At 35.7% G+C, this 13,375-nt stretch overlaps 1 protein-coding gene across 7 annotated transcripts in view; it reads right to left on the reverse strand.

The window, feature by feature from the left end:
• Positions 1-1,566: 1,566 nt before the first annotated feature.
• Positions 1,567-13,375, reverse strand: part of Khdrbs2 (KH RNA binding domain containing, signal transduction associated 2) — a 636,480-nt gene continuing 624,671 nt past the window's right edge. For 6 of the 7 annotated variants that reach the window (XR_010050030.1, XR_010050028.1, XR_010050029.1 and 3 more), the window contains 3 exons: positions 9,984-10,083; positions 7,626-7,716; positions 1,567-1,797 (listed from right to left, as the gene is read on the reverse strand). The gene's annotated coding sequence lies outside the window, so the exon portion shown is untranslated. The remainder of the gene's footprint in view (positions 1,798-7,625; positions 7,717-9,983; positions 10,084-13,375) is intronic. The other variant, XR_010050023.1, reaches the window with a different exon arrangement.

Here is a 13,375-nt window from a genome sequence, read left to right on the forward strand (position 1 = left end):
CTGTGTGTGTGTGAAATTATGTTTCCCCTGCCTATTCCCCTTCTTATTTTAGTTCTCTCGCCCTATGAGTATTTTTGGACCTTCTGTTTTTTAGGATTTGTCGTTACCTCTAAATACCTGCACACCTTTTATGCATACTGTATATTTTACAGAGAGTTTTCATTTGATTTCAAGTCTGAATAAACTGGAATTTTAACTTTTTTATTATTCTAGTCCCTTTCAAAAGTATACCATTAGTTTTTGAAAATAAGCAAATATAATAGTTGTTTTGTGATTCAAAGAACTAGCAACATGTAAGACTTGCACCAACTTTCTGGTTTTGTTGTGGGTTTTATCTAATTAACATGCACAGTTGTCTGGCATATAAAAGACAATGAAGGTGGAAAAAATAGTACGGTTATTAATTTTTAAGGAGTTCTGACACAATCTAGTACTTTAAATGGCCTTGAAATTTTAGGGATAGTGTTGTTTATATGACTCTGCTTGTAGCCATTATAGAGAAACTACATTCATTTGATGTTCTTCAATATGGCATGTGTGATTTTTCTAATCCAAACTTGTCTCACTTGAATCTTTGAAGACAACAGAGCTCACAGCTCTCTCCATCAAAACAAACCAAAATACACATGAGAGCATAACCGAGTAGTCCTCACTCTTTCCTGTCAGGAAAGGTCCCATGTCCCAAATATTATTTAAGAAGCAGCATTTCCAGGCAGCTTTGCTATCCTTAATTTAGCATATCTTCTTGCACTGCTCATATGCTCCTGTGTAACTGAAGAGTAAATATTGCAATTCCTGTAATTTTCCCATTTTTGTGGCAAAAAAAAGGAAAACAGGATTCCAGTGTCTCTGAAGAAGGGGGAAGCATGAATCAGCACTCATTTAACAGAAAGAGGGTTTGGGCTGAAATAGCCTCTGTGTGAGATAATGCAGCCTTTTATTAAAGATCACATCCTGGAAATTGCCTACAGGGAATTTACTCAGCATTTTGGGCAAATGAGTTCTTGGATATTACATCTGCATTTGTTTTAAAGAGGTTTCTATATTCTTGACTTGACAAATCAGTAATAATACTGAAGAACTGAATTTTGAAGTGCAGAGCATCTAATCTGGGAATAAAGATAAATGTGTTTGAAAATAAAGATGAAATGGATAGTGAAAATTTACTTTCCTGAAAAGCCTTGTCTGATAAATTTCAACTTTCCTTGTAAGAGCCTACATTACTTTTACTTACTGTCAATGGAAATACATTGTTACAGGGCTTACTTTGTTAAATGTGATCTTACAGTTGCTCTATATTGCTACATTTGAATTGGTGGTTTCTCTCAAACACTAATTTAGATCATTTACAGGCTTGTGGATCAATACATATTTTAATATGCTCAGAAGAAAGATTCTGTATTAATTTCCATCTCATAAAAGGGTTAACAAAATCACATAATGATACAGTTCTATACAATGACATGGTGACCAAAAGGTTGACTTTTACTTTCTTAATCCTGCCTCTTCAGTTAGTTGTATATATTGATTGATTTGGTAAGAAATTAGAGTAGAAGAAATCTAGCATTCTTATTTTAAACACTTGTTTATTTAACAATGTTACAGACATATGGTAGGGTCTGGTAACTGAAGATCATTGGCCATCAAAGTTGGCTGCAGCTGGAGCCAAATGAACACTTCCAATAGGCAGAGCAAAAGCACAAGAATGATTGACTGCTTTTTTGGTGAAGGCCTAGTTCCAACTACTGGAGATTCCAACATCTTCTCAGATGAACAGAATTCATTGGCGGAAAGTACCTGAAACCAAACCAGATAGACACGGTTGACAAAGGCTGCTTGGGAAAAGTTAACATGCAATGAAGATTATGTTATTATAACAGAGCGGTATGCTCTGACAGCAGAGCAGATTCTAAGAAGATGCAGGAGATGAGGAAGCACAGGATAGCTACCCCGGGAGTCATAATTTTATCCCTTAAGTCCCAGATTTCCAGACACTGGGTCAGAGAAGAAGGGACCAGAGTGGAAAGTGGGGAAAGATGCTGTCCTGTCACCAGGCAGGCGGAGCTTGAGCTGTACACTTGGGCATCTGACTGACCCAAAGGTGTAGGTCTCAGAGTCAAGCATGTATTTCTAGGGCTGAGCTGAATAGAGAAGGTTAGGTTAGAATTCTGCATGCAATGTCACTTGTGTCTTTTGAGCCTGCTGCTTTTACATTCCTTAGTAAGAGGCAAGAATTGTTTCAAATTCTTTGCTTGGAACTCCAAACTGACAACCCTTTCATTGTTTGTCAGGCATCTGACCAAGCTTCTGAAGAGCTTAACTTTTGATCTGAGTTGCAGAAGGTGGAAGAAGGATAAAGAGAAGAATGAAAGACAGCATTTTACCTGCAAGAGATACATCAGTATGCTTCACAATTATCAGAAACACTCCACTCAGTCATCACTTTATGAACATGTTCTACACGTTCTACAGTTTTAGGTATTAGAGTTATTAAGACAACAGGACATGTTTCTTCCATAAAGAAATACACATACTCATGGGGACACAAATAAGCAAAACACAAAGACAAAAACTAAATAATGTAGCATGTGGCATTCTCCAGTGAATTTGTGGGAGGGTCAGAAGAGTCAGAAAGTATCTTCGAATAAGTGGGAGTTCAGCCTGAATATCAGATGTATTCATTGTTAAGTTTATTTGTACAAAATAGCTCTCTGCTGAGTTGTGACAAGTGGTTACATCCACGGTAGTAAATACATTAGTACTGGGTTTTGAATGCCATGCTGGGGCATTCTGATTTGGGAGATGCAGGGGATTATTTAAATGTTAAAAGTAAGTGCAGGCACATGGCAGAAATTTACCTATGACTTCTTTCATTAGGGCCCCCAGAAGAAGAGGGAGGACAGGCAGGAAGTTAAATTAGTTATTTGTTTTGTACAATAAATAGGGTACTTAGGAGGGAGCACAGATCGTCAGGAGATGAGACTGGGCTCTGAAGTTGTTTCAGATGGTTTTTCCTTACCATGGTCTTTCCACCAAAACTAGAGGAGAGCAGAAAGCTGTAAACCAATCAGGGAGTGTAGCTACCCAACAGGTATCTCATTCCAAGTCTTCCTGTGCTACTCTCTTAGCATGTAAAAACAGTTTTGGGAAATAATATGGAAACAAATACAAAAAAGGGAAGAAGGTGAAGGTATTAATATTCACACATGTGTCCAAATATGAAGGTATTATCAACATACACAGTAGATGTTATTTTCTTTTTTTTAAATTTTATTTAAGGAGAAAAGAAAAAAAAAGCAGGGAAAGGGTACAAGTTATACAGATTTACAGAAAAAAAATGAACAGTAGGAAATCACTAGTTGATGGATTACATATTGTCATCTTAGAAATAATTGTTCAAGTCACAAAATTAAAGCTTGTAAAGTGGACATTCCATCAATGATACTGCAAACAGTTCTGTTCAATGATCCAATAAAACTCTGTGATATCATTTTCTATCTTATACACTTAAATATACATGCAGTTATATAGTTTGGAGCACTTTCTTTTCCTCTCTTTTGTACAATGACTATTGCACATTTTGGGTTTCATTGCTCCCACGGTTCTTATTACTTTTTTGGAAGAGAGTAAAACCAAATGTGACATAACAGAACAGAATCGGTCAAGTCAAAAGGGTGGACATAATAGATAATGTAAAAACATAATACAAGGTGATCAACAATGGTTACCATAATGCCTCCCGCTATCTCTAATAGAATTGCCTATATCATTAGTTATAATACAATTGAACAAAACAGTAAAGAATAAAACCGACAAAACCAAAACATTGGAGACATAGTAGATGTTATTTTCATCACAGTAGAAGGTGCTTTGCCATTACTCTGCTTCAGAATGCTCCCTTATATTTGAATAGACCTGCTCCACCATTCTTGTCACTTTCTGAAGCAATTTTTAAAGTCTTCTTTTGTGAGTGTCTTTATCAAGTGGCATCAAAGCCATGGTGAGTGCTGCTATTCAGGTCCACTGAACAGAAAGGCAGGCTCACAACATTGTTCTGTGTTCTAATCTACCTTATTCACTGGATCTGACACTGGGCAACTTCTGGTTCTTCTGCACGGGCAACATGATCATGAAACATAAATGTTTAGAACTGATTTAGGACATCAAGGCAGTCAGGACAGTGCAACAAAAGACAGTCACAGAAACGAACTTCTAGACCTGCTCCAGAAAATGGCAAAAATAATGGGATAAGTGTGTTCAAGGTGGGAGTGGGAGGAGTTATATATTGATTGAGGGGCAGTGATAGCAATGTATCTTTTAAATTAATTTAAAAAGTTACAACTCACTGTGTATGTTGATTACACTGTGAACCATTGGTAGTTCATCCTGCAGAGCCTACACGGAGGCTTTGTAAGATGCAGCAGTGGGCACAGAGAAGCACATGTACACACTTTGGGCCTTGGTGTATTAGAATTTTGGCCATAATTTGATGTGAATTCACAGTGTCATTAAGTAAAGAGCATCCAGAGAGTTAATGGCAATGTGCCTTTTAATGTAATACTTTTTGAAATTTAAACAGTCACTGTCGTTTGTCGTCATGCCATGTATCATTCCTTTGCTTACCAAACCTGCTGTTGTCATTTTTAACAGTATGATGAAAATGTTCTAGATGAAGACAAGAATGGCTAATGGGACAGAACTGGCTCCAAGTCAGAGTAGGACCAATAGCAATTTAACGTATCTAAGTATTATTTTAACACCAAATGATCTTTAAAAAATGGTGTGAGAATTAAGCCAAGTCAAAAAAAACTCATCATGATAAATAGCATGGAGAAAAGGAGGAAGAAAACACATATTTATTTCAGGGATTATGATGGGCACATTTTAGAACAAAAATATCTTCTCAAGTTAGAATGTGTATGTATAATGTTTTCATTTTCTTGAGAAGTTTAGTAGAATAATGCTAGTTTATGTTGTAGCTTGGCATAACTGACGCCATCTTGAGCCCTGCATTTAACTAATGCCCTGTATTTGACCCAGGAAAATGGAAAATTACTCAGGGTATGAGTCCCATGAGAAAAGCAGAATGAGCTGTACCCACAAGAGAAAAATTAGTCTGCTCAACGAAAGAAGCAGGATACAGGTGTCAACCAAAATTAATGTAAGGTTCTAGCTGAACTGTTTCCAACAGGATGTCTTCTGTGATTCTCTGTTTTAAAAACTCTGTAACTTTCCAGTTTGGTGCCACTTATTTGGACTCTGAAATGGTGGGGGTCTATATATGAGTGGTCCTGAGCTCAGGTAATTAAATTTCAAATTTATCAATTTGGCTGCGTGGATTCCTATACTGTTGCTCACGAACCCACCTCAGTTTACCACAATAAATTGGGTTATAACATAAACAATATTGAAAAATAATATAGAATTAAGAAATTAAAACTCAGATAAAGTTAAAAATTTATAGGTTATTAGTTACAATTGCATATTCTTAAGTACAAATATTTTATACTTTTGTTTAAATGTAGTTTCATAATGGCCATCCTTTAAGTCATTATGAAAATAGTTACTTTTGACCTCCCCATTGGTAAAATCTACTTTATGACAGGTCATTAGTATATTTTTCTCAAGGATGGAACACCTGAAATTCATCTTTGTCATAGAAAATTAGCAAAGCAGATATCCTATAGATCTCAGGATACAAAAATCATCTGTATATTTTGAAGGCAGTGGTAATCACACAAAGATAAATGAAAAACAATGTACTCCTTCCTTAAACATTCTAATTTATCTCTCAGTTATCTGTTTTTGAAGTATTCATGATTGATTAAAAATCTGTGTAAAAGCTACTTATAACAAAATAAATTACCCTTTAATATCTAATATAGCAACTTAGCATTTGAGAAAAAGAGATATCCATAAAAGCCTAATATATTCAGAATTTGACAAAGTATGACCTATTTACTGAAGCAGAAAAGGCACTGCAGGTTTCTCAGTGCTTCTTTTTTTATTCCAAAGTAGATAAATCATACTTAGTAACTAAAGAGGGGCAATCTTTCCAGACTTAGATATTTAGGGAAAAGCAGGAAGAGAAAATTGGGGCAGGGTTTGCACAGTAATTTTGACTAAAATACTCTCAAGACAAACAACTGGTGAACTTAAAAAGACTTTCTAGAACTATCAAAATACGAGAAACATTTAATGAATTTTTATAAAGAATAGTAATAACTGTAGACTACTCCGTGTCTTTTACCTGATGTGGAATATTTTATCTATCTCTCTAGGTTATCTTAGTTTGTTGAAAAGAAAGTTTGTGTTACTGTCTGTTTCTTGTTTTCTAAGAACGTTTTTGATTTTTGTCTTGTACTGAGCAACTGCTCTGAAGACAGACACATGCAGTGTAACAACTATCGCTGTTCTCTTACTTGGTTATAGGTCATGGGTATTTTTTCATAAAATAAGAAAGAAATCATAGTCATGTTGCTGCTTTCTTAAAATCTACTAAAGTTTTTGTGAGAATTATAAATATACTGGAAAGAGAGAAACAATTGTATTATGCAGAGCCCTGGGCTAGCCGTTGTGTCTCCTCTTTGGAAGCGCTGTTCAGATGTACCAATTTAATTCTCTCTCTTTGCTGGATTAAATACAAAAGTAAGGAAAAACAGTTGGTGTTCATGGGCAATTTCTTACAAAAATAATATATACAATAATAGTAACATACTGTGTATTTTAAAAGGTAAAATATTTTGAGAATTTCACCAAAAGGAAATGAAAATGAGGAAATATGTTTCATCTGCTTTGCTACTACACATACATACATGCAGCAAAATATCACATATTTCTCATTTTATGTTTTGAGCATTAGTTAAAAATAAATAGAACTTAAATTTTAAAAATCAAAATTAAAAAGATATAAAACATACTGAGGCCCTCTGTATGTTGCAAAAAGAAATTTTCGTGTCTTGCTGCAAAATAGTATAATATTAATATAAAGACTGACATACTTTGTATTACTCACATTTAAAATAGATCAGTAAGTCATTAATTCTTTTTAAACCATCCAAAAGTCCTTCCAAAACAGATACATATAAAAAAATTATCGTTTAAAGTCTTATAAAATACTGTCATGGTAATTCATATTATAATTAGTATTATTTTAGACATCCCAAGTGGTTAACAGCATATTGGTAAACTAGAACAATGACTTGTTCATTCCTCAGCCACATTTGTATATTTTACCCTCACCCATGCTTTAAGCTAAAGTTAGACTTAGGACCAAAATTGAAATTTCTAACAATGTAAGTATTTTGTCTTTTTTTGGGGGGGGGGGTTAATATAAATTTAAAATTATATACTAGGATTGAAAAGGTTTCAAAGAGAGTTTTTTTTTATTATTATTAAGAAAGAAAAGTACTGGTAATAGCTTTTAGGACCCTTAAAAAACCACTCCCATTCTAAATCCAGAAGGACAGAAACGATCAATAACACTGGCCATTTGGCTTAATTCAGGTTTTCTTTAATGAACATGCTCCATTCTCACTAAAAGCATTCTTGCAAGCCTGGGATGGATTTCGATTTCCTGGCGACTGACAGGAACAGAGGCTTTAATGAAGCCTAGAGGGACCCACCTTGCTCTGTGCCACTTTCCTTGGCCGTCGTCTTAGTGCCACTGAACTCAGAAGCATATGGCATTTTGCTGTGGACTCACGACCCGTGGATCTACAACAGTTAGCTAAATTAATTTTCCCCATGTTTTGCTCTTTTGTTTGTTTTTGGTATCAGGAGTCAAACTCAGGCCCTTGCGCTTGCCAGGAAGGCACTTATGCTGCTGAGCTATATCCCCAGCCTTTCTCCATAATCCTTGATGTACATTATTTTAGAAACACATTCCAACACCATGGATCATTTTTGAGTATGTAAAGTCTGATAAGTGTAGGCATAACGATCTCAAGGAAATATGAACCCTGAATTGGTTTGATCATTTTATTAATATTCAGTGAGATTGTTTCTATTTCTGTAGTCACTTTCCTAGTTCAAGTAACCATTAATTTGTGTCTAATACAATGTCATTAACACTGGGAATACTTAAAAAATCGCTTCTGATAAATGCACAGCATCTAGACTATTATAGTAGCTCTTGTCCCACTTATTCAAATTTATTCCAATTATTTTCTATCCAGTTGTCAGAAAAAACTCTTGATTTTCTACCATATTCAATTCTCTGCTTGAGAAAGTAGATTTTTTTAACAAATCAAAATTCTATGCCTGAAGTTAAATTTATCTATCAGTTTCTATGGGTTCCCATTTCTTAATCTAGTTGATTTATTATTACTTCATCACAGCTATATATTTCTCTAAAAAAGCACATTTTAATTTTGGGGATCTAACAAATATAGTTAAAATTTCAAAAATGAAAGTTTTAATGAATCCCAGAGTAAATATACCAGTTCACTGGTGAACACTGAACAAGCTTTTGTGATTTCAGAAAATTCTCCTGCCGAGGATCTAAATCAGAGGTGGCCTGGAGGAGCAGAAAATGATGGAGTGCAGAGATGAGGGTGCAGCCATCGCTGCCTCCTTTTCTCCCTAAGTTTAAACCCGTATCATCTATAAGGAGAGGTTTTAGTATTCAGCAGGATAGTAAATCTTCTCAGAGAAGAGTAGTTACCCACACTGAGTACAGGAGGATGGGGGCAGAAACTTTTAAATGAAGATTTTAGGGCAGTCCTGTGTTACACAGAGGGAATCAGGTCCTCCCCTAACATTTCATATTGCAAATGGAAGAAGCAAAACATACTTAAGATCGAATGTCTCAAAAAGTATAAGAGAAATGAGGAGACTTTCAAATGAGGAGACTTTTGTCTGCTTGTGGGGTGACAATCCCCATGTGTGCAAAGATTAATTTTAGAATTCCTCATCTGTAGGTGACCAGTGAGCACGGTTTTGGCCCAGGCCTTGGATTTAAATGGACTGCTTTTCTTGAACGAGATTATTCATTGTTTCTGCATCCCAGGGCCATTGCTGTTGCAGACAATGCCATCATTTTGCAACAACAGCAGAACTTCCCACTCAGTGACTCCTCCGCCCACAACACCTGAGATTTGGTCCATCAGCCCTATCAGGAAGTGTCAATTCCATTATGAGAAAACCACTCCAACAACTATGACATTCAACACAGAGGCAGGCGACAGAGGTGACTACCTGTTTTATCTCATGGGAAGTACGCGTGCCCAGATATATTCTCTGATTTCAGCCTAATTATGTCTTTAGCTGTTTGTCTTTATGTCTGTAATTGCCACGTTACTTTTTTTCTAAATGACAGCTTTTTCCTTTCACTTTCATGCTACAATGGCAGCTCTACAGAAAAAAACAGCACTCTCTGTATTTTATATCCAGCTCTAAATCATTTGATTGCTTTCTACAGAGTCAACCTTCTGTTTCATTAACCACTTCCCAAACACCAAACGCAGGGCAACTCCTGGAAATAATATGTATTTGTTTATCCATTTGCTTCTCCATTTTGAGCTTAGCCTCTTTCTCTACTTCAATCTGGTCACATCAGCTCTGGTATCTCTATGGAATTTCCTGAACTGGAAGTTGTTTTCAGTGGCTAAAAAATGCAAGTGATTTTTAATTCAGTCCCAGGGACATTTGGCATGATCCAGAAATGTACCCAGCCACCATAACAAAAAGTGGTGTCAGCTGCCCATCTCCAAGAAGTATTTGGTCAACAAATCAACAGTGTTGCTGTTGAGAAGCCTTCAACTAATCCAACTGCTTGTATTTCCATCCTGTGCATAATTTGATTTCTATTTGTGTACATTAAATCATCTGTATTGGAATATGAGCTTATAGAACAATATGACAGCACTGTTCGTGTGCTTTTTTCAAAAGCCTACTAAACATCTGGCATATGTGGGCACACACAAAAACTTATACATCTATCATTTATTAAAGAATAAATGTACAAAAAGAAAATTACTTACCAATAAAGCTATGTTATATTCAATGTGTATTTTCTTTGATGACCTTGGGAATTAGGTTGCCATTGAGAATCTTTTGCTAATGAAAATCAGTTAGGATTTTCTGGCAAAGACAGAAGTTACAGGTCAATGCATGTTTTAACTGATATGCAGAAAAGCAGACATTTTACAATAGTGACTAGAGTTTTATAATTAATACACTAATAATTGGAGTTTGAGGTTTGCAGAGCTAGTGTGTCATTATTGCCTATGTTTGTTATGTTGAATTTGTTGAGTTGCTGTTTTATCCTGTGCTACAATTGAGTCTTGCTTCATGAAGGTCTCTTGACTGCTGCACATGGGTGTTGGTTAAATCTGCTCCCATTCGTTTGTATTCCCCTAAATGGAGTATCTAGCTCTTGGGTAAAATAAAACATTGTTACCTTGCCAGTTTGCTGTAAATATTTGAAAATTATTGCTATTAGAATACATAAACAGTTCCTTAACTTCCCTTATGAAATAAGCTGGTGCATTTTGCTTACTAATGAAAGATCTATGCTTGTGTAATATACAGTAGTCTCCCATATAAGTGAAAACAAATGGAGCTAGTGGTTTCCAGGTCTACAGGCCAATGTTCAAACTATCTAGGCCACCATACAATGTCCTCCAAACCTGCTCCTACTGACCCTTTAGGCATATCTTCCACACACATTCTGCTTTTCACTGAACCACTTTCCTTATATTCTTATACAGCTTTCAATTTCTCCATATGTAAGGCTTATGTCTCTTTTCCAAATTTTACAATCATAAAATGAACTTTTGATTTTCTTTCCATTTCATCCTACCTTCCTCTTTAAATTGCTGGTCTATAATTCAGGCATCTCACCTGTCAAACTTCCAAAAAGACTTCTCTTCTAAGCCATATACTTCTGCCTATAAACTCATAATATCTTTACCACTTTAATAATTTATACTGCCATTTCTCTCATTATATTTTCATGTTTTTATTTTAATTTTTTCTCAGACTGTAAAACCTTGGTGGCAAGGACTATGATTTAAAAACACTTTGCATCAAACTCAGCACCCACTGGAATGTCCTATATATAGTAATTGTCCATTATGCAGTAGCTGGATAAATGTTATATGATATATAATATATAATGTTACTTTTGACATAGAAAATATCATAACAATGTAGTTATAAAATATGATATATAGTGTTTTTCCAGTAATAATGTACATGTCAAGAAAAAGTCACATGACTGTTTGCAGCATAATAACCAAATAACATCCCCATAATTCATTGCAGATGTGATAACCAAAAATGACATGGGGACCTTTTGGATCCTGATTTGGACAAAATAATTGAAAAGGGACATACAATCAGAGAAAAGTGTATGCGAAATGTGTACTAGATTATATTAAGAATCTGTACATGCCTGTTATGTCAAAAAATTCTTGCTATTTAGAGACGCATACACAATTATTTTTCAACAAGTTTGATATTTGCTTTGCAATAGTAAAAAAGTATAAGGGAGAAAAAGAATTTACAACCTTTGGCCAAATAGTGATACTCATTCGAGTAAAGGGAAGGCTATATATTGTTCATTATACTGTCTCAATTAGGTCTAAATATTTTCATAACACTAACTTTAAAATGCATGAAGAGCTGCTGCGGAGCTGTCCTTCAATTATTTTTACTGTAGGAGACTATCCAAGAATTTAAGATATTAAGATTCTGGTGCCTTGTACATATTTTTATTTCACTGTGTATGTCCTGCACCTGGAAGCAATCCATCATTTGAAATCACCCATTGGTTGCATAATGTCCTACTGCCTTGTTTGTGGCAGGAATGTACTGAGTGCTTAGGGAATCTAGATTTCTACTTTTCTTTCTCTCAGGACCCCAAAATTATGGTCCCTAAGTGCCTGGCTTATAGGAAGTAGAGTCAACACAATAGACAAATACCCCAAAACAATACCTTCTCTCATTCTTTAACAAAACAAAACATTGTTATTAGTACTATACTTGTGTTCAATATATAGGGTTTGCTTTGCTTGTGTGGGGCTGGTACATGCACATATCACAGCTTAATTCCTTTTCTCATCCCTCTTCCTCCACACCCCTCCCTCCCCCAGTCTCTTGACTCCTCTCCCCTTTGACAAGGGTGTCTCTACTTCCTATGAACTCTCTTTTTCTGAGTGTAACTCAGCAGCCCTGTAAGAGTGTAGATTTGTTTTTCATGGACAGCAAAATGGGATCTACTCCTCAATATCATGGACTAGAGCTGATGTGAAGAAAATCTTCCTTTAATAAATGATGAGGGCTCAGGGAAATGGAGACAGAAAATTGTAGTTAGGCTCTACAAGAAAACAGTAAAGAAATAATGGCAGCCAAAGATGGAAAACAAATGAAACAGTGAAGTGAACTTCAGACTCAGTCATAGCCAGGTCTTCCTCTCATACGCATCACTGTCTCCCCACTTCTCTGGCCATTTTCCTAGACCAGCTCTTCTTTCTCACTCCTTCAGTTGATACAGAGCCTCTATCTCACTTATCACTATTAGCACATCCAAAAATTGTCCCCCAAAGAAATCCAGGTTACATTCTTGGGCTTGATACGGAAACGCAGTCTCCAAAGAAGCCCTTGAGCCTCTCAGCTTTCTCCTGCCACTCAGCTGTCTCTTCCGTGGCTGGGGTTCACCTCTGGCCTCGTGGACAGCTTTCTCAACTTCTCTCTTGTTCTTTTCACTTGTAATCTTTTCTCTGCTCAACAAACACTATGCGAAGCTTCCAGATTACTATAAATCACTTATTGACCACTCCCTGTCTAAACAGAACCTTTTCATGCAGGATACCAGGTTCTATAAATCTCTCCTATGTCTGCCTTCTAATCAGGATTCACTCCTGATTTCTTTAAACACATGAAACTAAAGCAACTGAACCAACTGCAACAGATACTTTGGAGACTCCTTTCTTTGGTTTATGATGTTTCTGTTACATTCCAAACATTTCAACTTGTGATAACTTCCAATTTTTCCTTTCATTTTCCCTTGACATGAAGTCTTTCCTGGTCTTTGTCATAATTATTCTCTGCAAATTTCTGAAGTTCTTGATTTTTTAAAAAATTAGTGTTACACATTAGCACCCAGTGTCAATTTCATTTCTCCATTTACCCTTAAGTACTGTAAAAGCTCTGTTTGATTTATTTTTGTATCTCTGTTCTCTGCCACAGTGGCCTGTGAATAGTAAACGGTTAGCAAATGTTGATTAAAACCTGGTAGCATAATACTGAAAGTCTAAGTAAGACAGTTTGAGATAAAAGTAAAGCACTACTTTCATGAATCTAAAAAATTATGATTTTTCATATGTAATTATGAAATAAATCATTTAATTGGTTTATGCCAAATATTAAA

This window comes from Cavia porcellus, unplaced genomic scaffold (assembly GCF_034190915.1).
Source record: "Cavia porcellus strain 051 isolate PalLab524CR breed Dunkin Hartley unplaced genomic scaffold, mCavPor4.1 scaffold_10, whole genome shotgun sequence".
NCBI lineage: Eukaryota > Metazoa > Chordata > Mammalia > Rodentia > Caviidae > Cavia > Cavia porcellus.